General features: G+C 22.7%; 1 long non-coding RNA gene across 6 annotated transcripts; it reads right to left on the bottom strand.

The window, feature by feature from the left end:
- Positions 1-6,624: 6,624 nt before the first annotated feature.
- LOC132931399 (uncharacterized) lies at positions 6,625-16,954 on the bottom strand. Of its 6 annotated transcripts, none has more exons than XR_009662585.1 (11): positions 16,815-16,954; positions 15,891-16,020; positions 12,850-12,983; positions 11,929-12,058; positions 11,510-11,637; positions 10,724-10,857; positions 9,803-9,932; positions 9,364-9,511; positions 8,230-8,363; positions 7,309-7,438; positions 6,625-7,017 (listed from the first exon to the last, which is right to left on the bottom strand). It is a non-coding gene; the product is annotated as an uncharacterized LOC132931399 (long non-coding RNA). The 6 variants fall into 6 exon arrangements; XR_009662584.1 differs by lacking the exon at positions 16,815-16,954 and adding an exon at positions 16,085-16,237; XR_009662587.1 differs by lacking the exons at positions 11,929-12,058; positions 12,850-12,983; positions 16,815-16,954 and adding exons at positions 15,470-15,597; positions 16,085-16,237.
- Positions 16,955-21,155: the final 4,201 nt, after the last annotated feature.

Here is a 21,155-nt window from a genome sequence, read left to right as displayed (position 1 = left end):
TAATAATAATAAATTAGAATCATTTTCCTAATTTAATGGTCCAGGTTTCAAGAAATTAACTTGAGAATTGTGTGTTTTATAAGCAGTTCAAAAATTAATGTATATTATTCATCAAAATTATCATATAAAATCATGTTTTATAGTTTTAATGAAGTATCTGCTTAAATGAGATGTATGCATGTTAATAATAATAAATTAGAATCATTTTCTTAATATAATGGTCCAGGTTTCAAGAGATTAACTTGAGAATTGTGTGTTTTATAAGCAGTTCAAAAAATAAATGTATATTATTCATCAAAATTATCATATAAAATCATGTTTTATAGTGTTTATGAAAAATCTGCTTAAATGAAATGTATGCAAGTTAATAATTATAAATAAGAATCATTTTCTTAATATAGTGGTCCAGTTTTCATGAGATTAACTTGATAATTGTTTGTTTTATAAGCAGTTCAAAAAATAAATGTATATTATTCATCAAAATTATCATATAAAATCATGTTTTATAGTGTTTATGAAAAATCTGCTTAAATGAAATGTATGCAAGTTAGTAATAATAAATTCTAATCATTTTCTTAATATAGTGGTCCAGGATTCAAGAGATTATCTTGAGAATTGTTTGTTTTATAAGCAGATCAAAAAATAAATATTTAATATTCGTCAAAATTATCATATAAAATCATGTTTTATAGTTTTAATGAAGTATCTGCTTAAATGAGATGTATGCAAGTTAATAATAATAAATTAGAATCATTTTCTTAATATAATGGTCCAGGTTTCAAGAGATTAACTTGAGAATTGTGTGTTTTATAAGCAGTTCAAAAAATAAATATTTAATATTCGTCAATATTATCATATAAAATCATGTTTTATTGTTTTAATGAAGTTCCTGCTTAAATGAGATGTATGCAAGTTAGTAATAATAAATTCTAATCATTTTCTTAATATAGTGGTCCAGGTTTCAAGAGATTAACTTGATAATTGTGTGTTTTATAAGCAGTTCAAAAAATAAATGTATATTATTCATCAAAATTATCATATAAAAACATGTTTTATAGTTTTAATGAAGTATCTGCTTAAATGAGATGTATGCAAGTTAATAATAATAAATAAGAATCATTACCTTAATATAATGGTCCAGGTTTCAAGAGATTAACTTGAGAATTGTGTGTTTTATAAGTAGTTCAAAAAATAAATATTTAATATTCGTCAAAATTATCATATAAAATCATGTTTTATAGTTTTAATGAAGTATCTGCTTAAATGAGATGTATGCAAGTTAATAATAATAAATTAGAATCATTTTCTTAATATAGTGGTCCAGGTTTCAAGAGATTATCTTGAGAATTGTTTGTTTTATAAGCAGATCAAAAAAAAAAATATTTTATATTCGTCAAAATTATCATATAAAATCATGTTTTATAGTTTTAATGAAGTATCTGCTTAAATGAGATGTATGCAAGTTAATAATAATATATTAGAATCATTTTCTTAATATAGTGGTCCAGGTTTCAAGAGATTAACTTGATAATTGTGTGTTTTATAAGCAGTTCAAAAAATAAATGTATATTATTCATCAAAATTATCATATAAAATCATGTTTTATAGTTTTAATGAAGTATCTGCTTAAATGAGATGTATGCATGTTAATAATAATAAATTAGAATCATTTTCTTAATATAATGGTCCAGGTTTCAAGAGATTAACTTGAGAATTGTGTGTTTTATAAGCAGTTCAAAAAATAAATGTATATTATTCATCAAAATTATCATATAAAATCATGTTTTATAGTGTTTATGAAAAATCTGCTTAAATGAGATGTATGCAAGTTAGTAATAATAAATTCTAATCATTTTCTTAATATAGTGGTCCAGGTTTCAAGAGATTAACTTGATAATTGTGTGTTTTATAAGCAGTTCAAAAAATAAATGTATATTATTCATCAAAATTATCATATAAAAACATGTTTTATAGTTTTAATGAAGTATCTGCTTAAATGAGATGTATGCAAGTTAATAATAATAAATAAGAATCATTTTCTTAATATAATGGTCCAGGTTTCAAGAGATTAACTTGAGAATTATGTGTTTTATAAGCAGTTCAAAAAATAAATGTATATTATTCATCAAAATTATCATATAAAATCATGTTTTATAGTTTTAATGATGTATCTGCTTAAATGAGATGTATGGAAGTTAATAATAATAAATTAGAATCATTTTCTCAATATAATGGTCCAGGTTTCAAGAGATTAACTTGGGAATTGTGTGTTTTATAAGCAGTTCAAAAAATAAATATTTAATATTCGTCAAAATTATCATATAAAATCATGTTTTATAGTTTTAATGAAGTTCCTGCTTAAATGAGATGTATGCAAGTTAGTAATAATAAATTCTAATCATTTTCTTAATATAGTGGTCCAGGTTTCAAGAGATTAACTTGAGAATTGTGTGTTTTATAAGCAGTTCAAAAAATAAATGTATATTATTCATCAAAATTATCATATAAAATCATGTTTTATAGTGTTTATGAAAAATCTGCTTAAATGAAATGTATGCAAGTTAATAATTATAAATAAGAATCATTTTCTTAATATAGTGGTCCAGGTTTCATGAGATTAACTTGATAATTGTTTGTTTTATAAGCAGTTCAAAAAATAAATGTATATTATTCATCAAAATTATCATATAAAAACATGTTTTATAGTTTTAATGAAGTATCTGCTTAAATGAGATGTATGCAAGTTAATAATAATAAATAAGAATCATTTTCTTAATATAATGGTCCAGGTTTCAAGAGATTAACTTGAGAATTATGTGTTTTATAAGCAGTTCAAAAAATAAATGTATATTATTCATCAAAATTATCATATACAATCATGTTTTATAGTTTTAATGATGTATCTGCTTAAATGAGATGTATGCAAGTTAATAATAATAAATTAGAATCATTTTCTCAATATAATGGTCCAGGTTTCAAGAGATTAACTTGAGAATTGTGTGTTTTATAAGCAGTTCAAAAAAAAAATATTTAATATTCGTCAAAATTATCATATAAAATCATGTTTTATAGTTTTAATGAAGTTCCTGCTTAAATGAGATGTATGCAAGTTAGTAATAATAAATTTTAATCATTTTCTTAATATAGTGGTCCAGGTTTCAAGAGATTAACTTGATAATTGTGTGTTTTATAAGCAGTTCAAAAAATAAATGTATATTATTCATCAAAATTATCATATAAAATCATGTTTTATAGTGTTTATGAAAAATCTGCTTAAATGAAATGTATGCAAGTTAGTAATAATAAATTCTAATCATTTTCTTAATATAGTGGTCCAGGTTTCAAGAGATTAACTTGATAATTGTGTGTTTTATAAGCAGTTCAAAAAATAAATGTATATTATTCATCAAAATTATCATATAAAAACATGTTTTATAGTTTTAATGAAGTATCTGCTTAAATGAGATGTATGCAAGTTAATAATAATAAATTAGAATCATTTTCCTAATTTAATGGTCCAGGTTTCAAGAAATTTAACTTGAGAATTGTGTGTTTTATAAGCAGTTCAAAAATTAATGTATATTATTCATCAAAATTATCATATAAAATCATGTTTTATAGTGTTTATGAAAAATCTGCTTAAATGAAATGTATGCAAGTTAATAATTATAAATTAGAATCATTTTCTTAATATAGTGGTCCAGGTTTCAAGAGATTAACTTGATAATTGTTTGTTTTATAAGCAGTTCAAAAAATAAATGTATATTATTCATCAAAATTATCATATAAAATCATGTTTTATAGTTTTAATGAAGTATCTGCTTAAATGAGATGTATGCATGTTAATAATAATAAATTAGAATCATTTTCTTAATATAATGGTCCAGGTTTCAAGAGATTAACTTGAGAATTGTGTGTTTTATAAGCAGTTCAAAAAATAAATGTATATTATTCATCAAAATTATCATATAAAATCATGTTTTATAGTGTTTATGAAAAATCTGCTTAAATGAAATGTATGCAAGTTAATAATTATAAATAAGAATCATTTTCTTAATATAGTGGTCCAGGTTTCATGAGATTAACTTGATAATTGTTTGTTTTATAAGCAGTTCAAAAAATAAATGTATATTATTCATCAAAATTATCATATAAAATCATGTTTTATAGTGTTTATGAAGTATCTGCTTAAATGAGATGTATGCAAGTTAATAATAATAAATTAGAATCATTTTCTTAATATAGTGGTCCAGGTTTCAAGAGATTATCTTGAGAATTGTTTGTTTTATAAGCAGATCAAAAAAAAAATATTTTATATTCGTCAAAATTATCATATAAAATCATGTTTTATAGTTTTAATGTAAGTATCTGCTTAAATGAGATGTATGCAAGTTAATAATAATATATTAGAATCATTTTCTTAATATAGTGGTCCAGGTTTCAAGAGATTAACTTGATAATTGTGTGTTTTATAAGCAGTTCAAAAAATAAATGTATATTATTCATCAAAATTATCATATAAAATCATGTTTTATAGTGTTTATGAAAAATTTGCTTAAATGAAATGTATGCATGTTAGTAATAATAAATTCTAATCATTTTCTTAATATAGTGGTCCAGGTTTCAAGAGATTATCTTGAGAATTGTTTGTTTTATAAGCAGATCAAAAAATAAATAAGTAATATTCGTCAAAATTATCATATCAAATCATGTTTTATAGTTTTAATGAAGTATCTGCTTAAATGAGATGTATGCAAGTTAATAATTATAAATTAGAATCATATTCTTAATATAGTGGTCCAGGTTTCAAAAGATTATCTTGAGAATTGTTTGTTTTATAAGCAGATCAAAAAATATATATTAAATATTCGTCAAAATTATTATATAAAATCATGTTTTATAGTTTTAATGAAGTATCTGCTTAAATGAGATGTATGCAAGTTAATAATAATAAATTAGAATCATTTTCTTAATATAGTGGTCAAGGTTTCAAGAGATTAACTTGAGAATTATGTGTTTTATAAGCAGTTCAAAAAATAAATATATATTATTCGTCAAAATTATCATATAAAATCATGTTTTATAGTGTTTATAAAGTATCTGCTTAAATGAAATGTATGCAAGTTAATAATAATAAATTAGAATCATTTTCTTAATATAGTGGTCCAGGTTTCAAGAGATTATCTTGAGAATTGTGTGTTTTATAAGCAGATCAAAAAATAAATATTAAATATTCGTCAAAATTATTATATAAAATCATGTTTTATAGTTTTAATGAAGTATCTGCTTAAATGAGATGTATGCAAGTTAATAATAATAAATTAGAATCATTTTCTTAATATAGTGGTCAAGGTTTCAAGAGATTAACTTGAGAATTGTGTGTTTTATAAGCAGTTCAAAAAATAAATATATATTATTCGTCAAAATTATCATATAAAATCATGTTTTATAGTGTTTATAAAGTATCTGCTTAAATGAAATGTATGCAAGTTAATAATAATAAATTAGAATCATTTTCTTAATATAGTGGTCCAGGTTTCAAGAGATTATCTTGAGAATTGTTTGTTTTATAAGCCGATCAAAAAAAAAATATTTAATATTCGTCAAAATTATCATATAAAATCATGTTTTATAGTGTTTATGAAAAATCTGCTTAAATGAAATGTATGCAAGTTAATAATTATAAATTAGAATCATTTACTTAATATAGTGGTCCAGGTTTCAAGAGATTAACTTGATAATTGTGTGTTTTATAAGCAGTTCAAAATTAAATGTATATTATTCATCAAAATTATCAAATAAAATCATGTTATATAGTGTTTATGAAGTATCTGCTTAAATGAGATGTATGCAAGTTAATAATAATAAATTAGAATCATTTTCTGAATATAATGGTCCAGGTTTCAAGAGATTAACTTGAGAATTGTGTGTTTTATAAGCAGTTCAAAAAATAAATGTATATTATTCATCAAAATTATCATATAAAATCATGTTATATAGTGTTTATGAAAAATCTGCTTAAATTAAATGTATGCAAGTTAGTAATAATAAATTCTAATCATTTTCTTAATATAGTGGTTCAGGTTTCAAGAGATTATCTTGAGAATTGTTTGTTTTATAAGCAGATCAAAAAATAAATAAGTAATATTCGTCAAAATTATCATATAAAATCATGTTTTATAGTTTTAATGAAGTATCTGCTTAAATGAGATGTATGCAAGTTAATAATAATAAATTAGAATCATTTTCTTAATGATAATGGTCCAGGTTTCAAGAGATTAACTTGAGAATTGTGTGTTTTATAAGCAGTTCAAAAAATATATGTATATTATTCATCAAAATTATCATATAAAATCATGTTTTATAGTTTTAATGAAGTATCTGCTTAAATGAGATGTATGCAAGTTAATAATTATAAATTAGAATCATTTTCTTAATATAGTGGTCCAGGTTTCAAGAGATTATCTTGAGAATTGTTTGTTTTATAAGCAGATCAAAAAAAAAATATTTAATATTCGTCAAAATTATCATATAAAATCATGTTTTATAGTGTTTATGAAAAATCTGCTTAAATGAAATGTATGCAAGTTAATAATTATAAATTAGAATCATTTTCTTAATATAGTGGTCAAGGTTTCAAGAGATTAACTTGAGAATTGTGTGTTTTATAAGCAGTTCAAAAAATAAATATATATTATTCGTCAAAATTATCATATAAAATCATGTTTTATAGTGTTTATAAAGTATCTGCTTAAATGAAATGTATGCAAGTTAATAATAATAAATTAAATAATTTAATTAATATTATGGTCAGGGAAGCATTTGAGTAACTTTTAGATACATTGCTATTAATTTTCTATTAACTATACCTAATAACCATTACACGTACATTGCATAAATTCTTTATAATCAGTATCTTTTAGTTCATTTTCAACATTGGATGTTCATACTTTCCCAAAGTTGTATGCATACAAATAAATGTCTCAGCATTCCTTGAGTCATCTGCTGTATTGCCATCTAAAAAAATTTAATCAGTTAAATATATATAATAATTGGAGAATGACTCGATAACTCAGTGCTTTATAAGCAGTTTAAAACATGAATTTTTGATATTCGTCAAAATGATCATATAAAATCATGTTTTTTAGTGTTTATGAAGTATCAAGTTAAATTAATTGTATGAAAGTTAATTATAGTAAATAAGAATCATTTACTTAGTCCTATTGTCAGGATATCATGACATTAACATTTTGTTACATAACTATTAATTTTCTTTAAATTATATTCTATTATAAGCTCTACACGTACGTTGAATAAAACAATTATTATTATCAGTATCTTCTAGTCCATTTTCATCATAGGATGTTTATATTTTCCAAACTGATATAATCGCGAATTCATGTCTCACCATGGCTTTCATTGTCTGCTGTATTGCAATCTGAAAATATTGTAGTCAGTTAAATATGCGTATAGTTAGAGTAAACAATGTCACTACTACACACCATAATTAGAACGAAAATCTTTATATGATAACTAGTATTTGGAAAATACTGAATAAGTCAGTAACGGAAACAATCAAACAATAACTATCTGAACAACTTTATTCTTAATACAAAATATTTAAAAACAATTTTCAGTTAAAACTTAAATGCAAATACGATTGTAAAACAGCAAAGTGATATGAAATATTATCATATAACAGATGATAAGAAATAATAATTATGATAAGCCATAAAAGATAGTACAAATCTACCAAATTATTTTGTTGAATTTGAATGTAAAATAAATGTAACTAAATAATACACTCGAACAATAACTTAAATTTTCTTCTATTCAATATGACAAAAATATGAATTGTATAATTCGTCAAAATTAACATATAAAATAATTTGTTAAAGTTCTTATGAAGTAAAAATATCTGGTTAAACAAAACATATGAAAGTTATAAATGATAAAATGGAATAATTTTCATAATATAACAGTCAAGGTATCAAAACACGTACTTGAGAATAAAATATTTTATAAGCAGTTAAATGTATGAATTTGTTATATTCAACAAAATTATCCTATAAATGTAATAAAAATAAAATGATTTTTAAAGCTAAGACAAATTTTAAGAAAGAAAATTAAAAGTTCTCAGGTGTTTAATAATCATTTATTCACTGTATTAACAAATATCTATTGTATCACTACATTAATATTCTATAAATTATATTCAATAACCATTACATGTAAATTGCATAAATTCATTATAATCAGTATTCGTTAGTTCATTTTCAAAGTTGGATGTTCATACTTTTCCAGAGTTGTTTGAATACCAAACAATGTTTCAGCATCCCTTGAGTGATCTGCTGTATTTGCATCTAAAAAAATTTATCCAGTTAAATAAATATAATAATTGGAGAATGACTCGATAACTCAGTGCTTTATAAGCAGTTCAAAAAATAAATGTATATTATTCATCAAAATTATCATATAAAATCATGTTATATAGTGTTTATGAAAAATCTGCTTAAATTAAATGTATGCAAGTTAGTAATAATAAATTCTAATCATTTTCTTAATATAGTGGTTCAGGTTTCAAGAGATTATCTTGAGAATTGTTTGTTTTATAAGCAGATCAAAAAATAAATAAGTAATATTCGTCAAAATTTTCATATAAAATCATGTTTTATAGTTTTAATGAAGTATCTGCTTAAATGAGATGTATGCAAGTTAATAATAATAAATTAGAATCATTTTCTTAATGATAATGGTCCAGGTTTCAAGAGATTAACTTGAGAATTGTGTGTTTTATAAGCAGTTCAAAAAATAAATGTATATTATTCATCAAAATTATCATATAAAATCATGTTTTATAGTTTTAATGAAGTATCTGCTTAAATGAGATGTATGCAAGTTAATAATTATAAATTAGAATCATTTTCTTAATATAGTGGTCCAGGTTTCAAGAGATTATCTTGAGAATTGTTTGTTTTATAAGCAGATCAAAAAAAAAATATTTAATATTCGTCAAAATTATCATATAAAATCATGTTTTATAGTGTTTATGAAAAATCTGCTTAAATGAAATGTATGCAAGTTAATAATTATAAATTAGAATCATTTTCTTAATATAGTGGTCAAGGTTTCAAGAGATTAACTTGAGAATTGTGTGTTTTATAAGCAGTTCAAAAAATAAATATATATTATTCGTCAAAATTATCATATAAAATCATGTTTTATAGTGTTTATAAAGTATCTGCTTAAATGAAATGTATGCAAGTTAATAATAATAAATTAAATAATTTAATTAATATTATGGTCAGGGAAGCATTTGAGTAACTTTTAGATACATTGCTATTAATTTTCTATTAACTATACCTAATAACCATTACACGTACATTGCATAAATTCTTTATAATCAGTATCTTTTAGTTCATTTTCAACATTGGATGTTCATACTTTCCCAAAGTTGTATGCATACAAATAAATGTCTCAGCATTCCTTGAGTCATCTGCTGTATTGCCATCTAAAAAAATTTAATCAGTTAAATATATATAATAATTGGAGAATGACTCGATAACTCAGTGCTTTATAAGCAGTTTAAAACATGAATTTTTGATATTCGTCAAAATGATCATATAAAATCATGTTTTTTAGTGTTTATGAAGTATCAAGTTAAATTAATTGTATGAAAGTTAATTATAGTAAATAAGAATCATTTACTTAGTCCTATTGTCAGGATATCATGACATTAACATTTTGTTACATAACTATTAATTTTCTTTAAATTATATTCTATTATAAGCTCTACACGTACGTTGAATAAAACAATTATTATTATCAGTATCTTCTAGTCCATTTTCATCATAGGATGTTTATATTTTCCAAACTGATATAATCGCGAATTCATGTCTCACCATGGCTTTCATTGTCTGCTGTATTGCAATCTGAAAATATTGTAGTCAGTTAAATATGCGTATAGTTAGAGTAAACAATGTCACTACTACACACCATAATTAGAACGAAAATCTTTATATGATAACTAGTATTTGGAAAATACTGAATAAGTCAGTAACGGAAACAATCAAACAATAACTATCTGAACAACTTTATTCTTAATACAAAATATTTAAAAACAATTTTCAGTTAAAACTTAAATGCAAATACGATTGTAAAACAGCAAAGTGATATGAAATATTATCATATAACAGATGATAAGAAATAATAATTATGATAAGCCATAAAAGATAGTACAAATCTACCAAATTATTTTGTTGAATTTGAATGTAAAATAAATGTAACTAAATAATACACTCGAACAATAACTTAAATTTTCTTCTATTCAATATGACAAAAATATGAATTGTATAATTCGTCAAAATTAACATATAAAATAATTTGTTAAAGTTCTTATGAAGTAAAAATATCTGGTTAAACAAAACATATGAAAGTTATAAATGATAAAATGGAATAATTTTCATAATATAACAGTCAAGGTATCAAAACACGTACTTGAGAATAAAATATTTTATAAGCAGTTAAATGTATGAATTTGTTATATTCAACAAAATTATCCTATAAATGTAATAAAAATAAAATGATTTTTAAAGCTAAGACAAATTTTAAGAAAGAAAATTAAAAGTTCTCAGGTGTTTAATAATCATTTATTCACTGTATTAACAAATATCTATTGTATCACTACATTAATATTCTATAAATTATATTCAATAACCATTACATGTAAATTGCATAAATTCATTATAATCAGTATTCGTTAGTTCATTTTCAAAGTTGGATGTTCATACTTTTCCAGAGTTGTTTGAATACCAAACAATGTTTCAGCATCCCTTGAGTGATCTGCTGTATTTGCATCTAAAAAAATTTATCCAGTTAAATAAATATAATAATTGGAGAATGACTCGATAACTCAGTGCTTTATAAGCAGTTCAAAAAATAAATGTATATTATTCATCAAAATTATCATATAAAAACATGTTTTATAGTTTTAATGAAGTATCTGCTTAAATGAGATGTATGCAAGTTAATAATAATAAATTAGAACCATTTTCTTAATATAATGGTCCAGGTTTTCAAGAGATTAACTTGAGAATTGTGTGTTTTATAAGCAGTTCAAAAAATAAATATTTAATATTCGTCAAAATTATCATATAAAAACATGTTTTATTGTTTTAATGAAGTATCTGCTTAAATGAGATGTATACAAGTTAATAATAATAAATTAGAACCATTTTCTTAATATAATGGTCCAGGTTTCAAGAGATTAACTTGAGAATTGTGTGTTTTATAAGCAGTTCAAAAAATAAATATATATTATTCGTCAAAAAATCATATAAAATCATGTTTTATAGTGTTTATAAAGTATCTGCTTAAATGAAATGTATGCAAGTTATAATAATAAATTAAATAATTTAATTAATATTATGGTCAGGGAAGCATTTGAGTAACTTTTAGATACATTGCTATTAATTTTCTATTAACTATACCTAATAACCTTTACACGTACATTGCATAAATTCTTTATAATCAGTATCTTTTAGTTCATTTTCAACATTGGATGTTCATACTTTCCCAAAGTTGTATGCATACAAATAAATGTCTCAGCATTCCTTGAGTCATCTGCTGTATTGCCATCTAAAAAAATTTAATCAGTTAAATATATATAATAATTGGAGAATGACTCGATAACTCAGTGCTTTATAAGCAGTTTAAAACATGAATTTTTGATATTCGTCAAAATGATCATATAAAATCATGTTTTTTAGTGTTTATGAAGTATCAAGTTAAATTAATTGTATGAAAGTTAATTATAGTAAATAAGAATCATTTACTTAGTCCTATTGTCAGGATATCATGACATTAACATTTTGTTACATAACTATTAATTTTCTTTAAATTATATTCTATTTTAAGCTCTACACGTACGTTGAATAAAACAATTATTATTATCAGTATCTTCTAGTCCATTTTCATCATAGGATGTTTATATTTTCCAAACTGATATAATCGCGAATTCATGTCTCACCATGGCTTTCATTGTCTGCTGTATTGCAATCTGAAAATATTGTAGTTAGTTAAATATGCGTATAGTTGGAGTAAACAATGTCACTACTACACACCATAATTAGAACGAAAATCTTTATATGATAACTAGTATTTGGAAAATACTGAATAAGTCAGTAACGGAAACAATCAAACAATAACTATCTGAACAACTTTATTCTTAATACAAAATATTTAAAAACAATTTTCAGTTAAAACTTAAATGCAAATACGATTGTAAAACAGCAAAGTGATATGAAATATTATCATATAACAGATAATAAGAAATAATAATTATGATAAGCCATAAAAGATAGTACAAATCTACCAAATTATTTTGTTGAATTTGAATGTAAAATAAATGTAACTAAATAATACACTCGAACAATAACTTAAATTTTCTTCTATTCAATATGAAAAAAAATATGAATTGTATAATTCGTCAAAATTAACATATAAAATAATTTGTTAATGTTGTTATGAAGTAAAAATATCTGGTTAAACAAAACATATGAAAGTTATAAATGATAAAATGGAATAATTTTCATAATATAACAGTCAAGGTATCAAAACACGTACTTGAGAATAAAATATTTTATAAGCAGTTAAATGTATGAATTTGTTATATTCAACAAAATTATCCTATAAATGTAATAAAAATAAAATGATTTTAAAGCTAAGACAAATTTTAAGAAAGAAAATTAAAAGTTCTCAGGTGTTTAATAATCATTTATTCACTGTATTAACAAATATCTATTGTATCACTACATTAATATTCTATAAATTATATTCAATAACCATTACATGTAAATTGCATAAATTCATTATAATCAGTATTCGTTAGTTCATTTTCAAAGTTGGATGTTCATACTTTTCCAGAGTTGTTTGAATACCAAACAATGTTTCAGCATCCCTTGAGTGATCTGCTGTATTTGCATCTAAAAAAATTTATCCAGTTAAATAAATATAATAATTGGAGAATGACTCGATAACTCAGTGCTTTGTAAGCAACTTAAAACATGAATTTTTAATATTCGTCAAAATTATCATATAAAATCATGTTTTATAGTTTTAATGAAGTTCCTACTTAAATGAGATGTATGCAAATTAGTTATAATAAATTCTAATCATTTTCTTAATACAGTGGTCCAGGTTTCAAGAGATTAACTTGATAATTGTGTGTTTTATAAGCAGTTCAAAAAATAAATGTATATTATTCATCAAAATTATCATATAAAAACATGTTTATAGTTTTAATGAAGTATCTGCTTAAATGAGATGTATGCAAGTTAATAATAATAAATTCTAATCATTTTCTTAATATAGTGGTCCAGGTTTCAAGAGATTAACTTGATAATTGTGTGTTTTATAAGCAGTTCAAAAAATAAATGTATATTATTCATCAAAATTATCATATAAAATCATGTTTTATAGTGTTTATGAAAAATCTGCTTAAATGAAATGTATGCAAGTTAGTAATAATAAATTAGAATCATTTTCTTAATATAGTGGTCCAGGTTTCAAGAGATTATCTTGAGAATTGTTTGTTTTATAAGCAGTTCAAAAAAAAAATATTTAATATTCGTTAAAATTATCATATAAAATCATGTTTTATAGTGTTTATGAAGTATCTGCTTAAATGAGATGTATGCAAGTTAATAATAATAAATTAGAATCATTTTCTTAATATAGTGGTCAAGGTTTCAAGAGATTAACTTGAGAATTGTGTGTTTTTATAAGCAGTTCAAAAAATAAATATATATTATTCGTCAAAATTATCATATAAAATCATGTTTTATAGTGTTTATGAAGTATCTGCTTAAATGAGATGTATGCAAGTTAATAATAATAAATTAGAATCATTTTCTTAATATAATGGTCCAGGTTTCAAGAGATTAACTTGAGAATTATGTGTTTTATAAGCAGTTCAAAAAATAAATGTATATTATTCATCAAAATTATCATATAAAATCATGTTTTATAGTTTTAATGATGTATCTGCTTAAATGAGATGTATGCAAGTTAATAATATAAATTAGAATCATTTCTTTAATGATAATGGTCCAGGTTTCAAGAGATTAACTTGAGAATTGTTTGTTTTATAAGCAGATCAAAAAATAAATAAGTAATATTCGTCAAAATTATCATATAAAATCATGTTTTATTGTTTTAATGAAGTTCCTGCTTAAATGAGATGTATGCCAAGTTAGTAATAATAAATTCTAATCATTTTCTTAATATAATGGTCCAGGTTTCAAGAGATTAACTTGAGAATTGTGTGTTTTATAAGCAGTTCAAAAAATAAATATTTAATATTCGTCAAAATTATCATATAAAATCATGTTTTATAGTTTTAATGAAGTTCCTGCTTAAATGAGATGTATGCAAGTTAATAATAATAAATTAGAATCATTTTCTTAATATAATGGTCCAGGTTTCAAGAGATTAACTTGAGATTGTGTGTTTTATAAGCAGTTCAAAAAATAAATGTATATTATTCATCAAAATTATCATATAAAAACATGTTTTATAGTTTTAATGAAGTATCTGCTTAAATGAGATGTATGCAAGTTAATAATAATAAATTAGAACCATTTTCTTAATATAATGGTCCAGGTTTCAAGAGATTAACTTGAGAATGTGTGTGTTTTATAAGCAGTTCAAAAAATAAATATTTAATATTCGTCAAAATTATCATATAAAAAACATGTTTTATTGTTTTAATGAAGTATCTGCTTAAATGAGATGTATACAAGTTAATAATAATAAATTAGAACCATTTTCTTAATATAATGGTCCAGGTTTCAAGAGATTAACTTGAGAATTGTGTGTTTTATAAGCAGTTCAAAAAATAAATGTATATTATTCATCAAAATTATCATATAAAATCATGTTTTATAGTTTTAATGAAGTATCTGCTTAAATGAGATGTATGCAAGTTAATAATAATAAATTAGAATCATTTTCTTAATGATAATGGTCCAGGTTTCAAGAGATTAACTTGAGAATTGTTTGTTTTATAAGCAGATCAAAAAATAAATAAGTAATATTCATCAAAATTATCATATAAAATCATGTTTTATAGTTTTAATGAAGTATCTGCTTAAATGAGATGTATGCAAGTTAATAATAATAAATTAGAATCATTTTCTTTATGATAATGGTCCAGGTTTCAAGAGATTAACTTGAGAATTGTGTGTTTTATAAGCAGTTCAAAAAATAAATATATATTATTCGTCAAAAAATCATATAAAATCATGTTTTATAGTGTTTATAAAGTATCTGCTTAAATGAAATGTATGCAAGTTAATAATAATAAATTAAATAATTTAATTAATATTATGGTCAGGGAAGCATTTGAGTAACTTTTAGATACATTGCTATTAATTTTCTATTAACTATACCTAATAACCTTTACACGTACATTGCATAAATTCTTTATAATCAGTATCTTTTAGTTCATTTTCAACATTGGATGTTCATACTTTCCCAAAGTTGTATGCATACAAATAAATGTCTCAGCATTCCTTGAGTCATCTGCTGTATTGCCATCTAAAAAAAATTTAATCAGTTAAATATATATAATAATTGGAGAATGACTCGATAACTCAGTGCTTTATAAGCAGTTTAAAACATGAATTTTTGATATTCGTCAAAATGATCATATAAAATCATGTTTTTTAGTGTTTATGAAGTATCAAGTTAAATTAATTGTATGAAAGTTAATTATAGTAAATAAGAATCATTTACTTAGTCCCTATTGTCAGGATATCATGACATTAACATTTTGTTACATAACTATTAATTTTCTTTAAATTATATTCTATTTTAAGCTCTACACGTACGTTGAATAAAACAATTATTATTATCAGTATCTTCTAGTCCATTTTCATCATAGGATGTTTATATTTTCCAAACTGATATAATCGCGAATTCATGTCTCACCATGGCTTTCATTGTCTGCTGTATTGCAATCTGAAAATATTGTAGTTAGTTAAATATGCGTATAGTTGGAGTAAACAATGTCACTACTACACACCATAATTAGAACGAAAATCTTTATATGATAACTAGTATTTGGAAAATACTGAATAAGTCAGTAACGGAAACAATCAAACAATAACTATCTGAACAACTTTATTCTTAATACAAAATATTTAAAAACAATTTTCAGTTAAAACTTAAATGCAAATACGATTGTAAAACAGCAAAGTGATATGAAATATTATCATATAACAGATAATAAGAAATAATAATTATGATAAGCCATAAAAGATAGTACAAATCTACCAAATTATTTTGTTGAATTTGAATGTAAAATAAATGTAACTAAATAATACACTCGAACAATAACTTAAATTTTCTTCTATTCAATATGAAAAAAATATGAATTGTATAATTCGTCAAAATTAACATATAAAATAATTTGTTAATGTTGTTATGAAGTAAAAATATCTGGTTAAACAAAACATATGAAAGTTATAAATGATAAAATGGAATAATTTTCATAATATAACAGTCAAGGTATCAAAACACGTACTTGAGAATAAAAATATTTTATAAGCAGTTAAATGTATGAATTTGTTATATTCAACAAAATTATCCTATAAATGTAATAAAAATAAAATGGTATTTTTAAAGCTAAGACAAATTTTAAGAAAGAAAATTAAAAGTTCTCAGGTGTTTAATAATCATTTATTCACTGTATTAACAAATATCTATTGTATCACTACATTAATATTCTATAAATTATATTCAATAACCATTACATGTAAATTGCATAAATTCATTATAATCAGTATTCGTTAGTTCATTTTCAAAGTTGGATGTTCATACTTTTCCAGAGTTGTTTGAATACCAAACAATGTTTCAGCATCCCTTGAGTGATCTGCTGTATTTGCATCTAAAAAAAATTTATCCAGTTAAATAAATATAATAATTGGAGAATGACTCGATAACTCAGTGCTTTGTAAGCAACTTAAAACATGAATTTTTAATATTCGTCAAAATTATCATATAAAATCATGTTTTATAGTTTTAATGAAGTTCCTACTTAAATGAGATGTATGCAAATTAGTTATAATAAATTCTAATCATTTTCTTAATACAGTGGTCCAGGTTTCAAGAGATTAACTTGATAATTGTGTGTTTTATAAGCAGTTCAAAAAATAAATGTATATTATTCATCAAAATTATCATATAAAAACATGTTTTATAGTTTTAATGAAGTATCTGCTTAAATGAGATGTATGCAAGTTAATAATAATAAATTCTAATCATTTTCTTAATATAGTGGTCCAGGTTTCAAGAGATTAACTTGATAATTGTGTGTTTTATAAGCAGTTCAAAAAATAAATGTATATTATTCATCAAAATTATCATATAAAATCATGTTTTATAGTGTTTATGAAAAATCTGCTTAAATGAAATGTATGCAAGTTAGTAATAATAAATTAGAATCATTTTCTTAATATAGTGGTCCAGGTTTCAAGAGATTATCTTGAGAATTGTTTGTTTTATAAGCAGATCAAAAAAAAAAATATTTTATATTCGTCAAAATTATCATATAAAATCATGTTTTATAGTTTTAATGAAGTATCTGCTTAAATGAGATGTATGCAAGTTAATAATAATAAATTAGAATCATTTTCTTAATATAGTGGTCCAGGTTTCAAGAGATTATCTTGAGAATTGTTTGTTTTATAAGCAGATCAAAAATAAATATTTAATATTCGTCAAAATTATCATATAAAATCATGTTTTATAGTTTTAATGAAGTATCTGCTTAAATGAGATGTATGCAAGTTAATAATAATAAATTAGAATCATTTTCTTAATATAATGGTCCAGGTTTCAAGAGATTAACTTGAGAATTATGTGTTTTATAAGCAGTTCAAAAAATAAATGTATATTATTCATCAAAATTATCATATAAAATCATGTTTTATAGTTTTAATGATGTATCTGCTTAAATGAGATGTATGCAAGTTAGTAATAATAAATTCTAATCATTTTCTTAATATAATGGTCCCAGGTTTCAAGAGATTAACTTGAGAATTGTGTGTTTTATAAGCAGTTCAAAAAATAAATATTTAATATTCGTCAAAATTATCATATAAAATCATGTTTTATAGTTTTAATGAAGTTCCTGCTTAAATGAGATGTATGCAAGTTAATAATAATAAATTAGAATCATTTTCTTAATATAATGGTCCAGGTTTCAAGAGATTAACTTGAGAATTGTGGTGTTTTATAAGCAGTTTCAAAAAATAAATGTATATTATTCATCAAAATTATCATATAAAAACATGTTTTATAGTTTTAATGAAGTATCTGCTTAAATGAGATGTATGCAAGTTAATAATAATAAATTAGAACCATTTTCTTAATATAATGGTCCAGGTTTCAAGAGATTAACTTGAGAATTGTGTGTTTTATAAGCAGTTCAAAAATAAATATTTAATATTCGTCAAAATTATCATATAAAAACATGTTTTATTGTTTTAATGAAGTATCTGCTTAAATGAGATGTATACAAGTTAATAATAATAAATTAGAACCATTTTCTTAATATAATGGTCCAGGTTTCAAGAGATTAACTTGAGAATTGTGTGTTTTATAAGCAGTTCAAAAAATAAATGTATATTATTCATCAAAATTATCATATAAAATCATGTTTTATAGTTTTAATGAAGTATCTGCTTAAATGAGATGTATGCAAGTTAATAATAATAAATTAGAATCATTTTCTTAATGATAATGGTCCAGGTTTCAAGAGATTAACTTGAGAATTGTTTGTTTTATAAGCAGATCAAAAAATAAATAAGTAATATTCATCAAAATTATCATATAAAATCATGTTTTATAGTTTTAATGAAGTATCTGCTTAAATGAGATGTATGCAAGTTAATAATAATAAATTAGAATCATTTTCTTTATGATAATGGTCCAGGTTTCAAGAGATTAACTTGAGAATTGTGTGTTTTATAAGCAGTTCAAAAAATAAATATATATTATTCGTCAAAAAATCATATAAAATCATGTTTTATAGTGTTTATAAAGTATCTGCTTAAATGAAATGTATGCAAGTTAATAATAATAAATTAAATAATTTAATTAATATTATGGTCAGGAAGCATTTGAGTAACTTTTAGATACATTGCTATTAATTTTCTATTAACTATACCTAATAACCTTTACACGTACATTGCATAAATTCTTTATAATCAGTATCTTTTTAGTTCATTTTCAACATTGGATGTTCATACTTTCCCAAAGTTGTATGCATACAAATAAATGTCTCAGCATTCCTTGAGTCATCTGCTGTATTGCCATCTAAAAAAATTTAATCAGTTAAATATATATAATAATTGGAGAATGACTCGATAACTCAGTGCTTTATAAGCAGTTTAAAACATGAATTTTTGATATTCGTCAAAATGATCATATAAAATCATGTTTTTTAGTGTTTATGAAGTATCAAGTTAAATTAATTGTATGAAAGTTAATTATAGTAAATAAGAATCATTTACTTAGTCCTATTGTCAGGATATCATGACATTAACATTTTGTTACATAACTATTAATTTTCTTTAAATTATATTCTATTTTAAGCTCTACACGTACGTTGATAAAACAATTATTATTATCAGTATCTTCTAGTCCATTTTCATAGGATGTTTATATTTTCCAAACTGATATAATCGCGAATTCATGTCTCACCATGGCTTTCATTGTCTGCTGTATTGCAATCTGAAAATATTGTAGTTAGTTAAATATGCGTATAGTTGGAGTAAACAATGTCACTACTACACACCATAATTAGAACGAAAATCTTTATATGATAACTAGTATTTGGAAAATACTGAATAAGTCAGTAACGGAAACAATCAAACAATAACTATCTGAACAACTTTATTCTTAATACAAAATATTTAAAAACAATTTTCAGTTAAAACTTAAATGCAAATACGATTGTAAAACAGCAAAGTGATATGAAATATTATCATATAACAGATAATAAGAAATAATAATTATGATAAGCCATAAAAGATAGTACAAATCTACCAAATTATTTTGTTGAATTTGAATGTAAAATAAATGTAACTAAATAATACACTCGAACAATAACTTAAATTTTCTTCTATTCAATATGAAAAAAATATGAATTGTATAATTCGTCAAAATTAACATATAAAATAATTTGTTAATGTTGTTATGAAGTAAAAATATCTGGTTAAACAAAACATATGAAAGTTATAAATGATAAAATGGAATAATTTTCATAATATAAACAGTCAAGGTATCAAAACACGTACTTGAGAATAAAATATTTTTATAAGCAGTTAAATGTATGAATTTGTTATATTCAACAAAATTATCCTATAAATGTAATAAAAATAAAATGATTTTTAAAGCTAAGACAAATTTTAAGAAAGAAAATTAAAAGTTCTCAGGTGTTTAATAATCATTTATTCACTGTATTAACAAATATCTATTGTATCACTACATTAATATTCTATAAATTATATTCAATAACCATTACATGTAAATTGCATAAATTCATTATAATCAGTATTCGTTAGTTCATTTTCAAAGTTGGATGTTCATACTTTTCCAGAGTTGTTTGAATACCAAACAATGTTTCAGCATCCCTTGAGTGATCTGCTGTATTTGCATCTAAAAAAATTTATCCAGTTAAATAAATATAATAATTGGAGAATGACTCGATAACTCAGTGCTTTGTAAGCAACTTAAAACATGAATTTTTAATATTCGTCAAAATTATCATATAAAATCATGTTTTATAGTTTTAATGAAGTTCCTACTTAAATGAGATGTAGGGCAAATTAGTTATAATAAATTCTAATCATTTTCTTAATACAGTGGTCCAGGTTTCAAGAGATTAACTTGATAATTGTGTGTTTTATAAGCAGTTCAAAAAATAAATGTATATTATTCATCAAAATTATCATATAAAAACATGTTTTATAGTTTTAATGAAGTATTGCTTAAATGAGATGTATGCAAGTTAATAATAATAAATTCTAATCATTTTCTTAATATAGTGGTCCCAGGTTTCAAGAGATTAACTTGATAATTGTGTGTTA

This window comes from Rhopalosiphum padi, unplaced genomic scaffold, assembly GCF_020882245.1.
Source record: "Rhopalosiphum padi isolate XX-2018 unplaced genomic scaffold, ASM2088224v1 scaffold1, whole genome shotgun sequence".
In the NCBI taxonomy this organism is placed as follows: domain Eukaryota; kingdom Metazoa; phylum Arthropoda; class Insecta; order Hemiptera; family Aphididae; genus Rhopalosiphum; species Rhopalosiphum padi.
The sequence above is the reverse complement of the archived record's forward strand: the minus strand, read 5'-3'. Positions and strand labels throughout refer to the sequence as shown.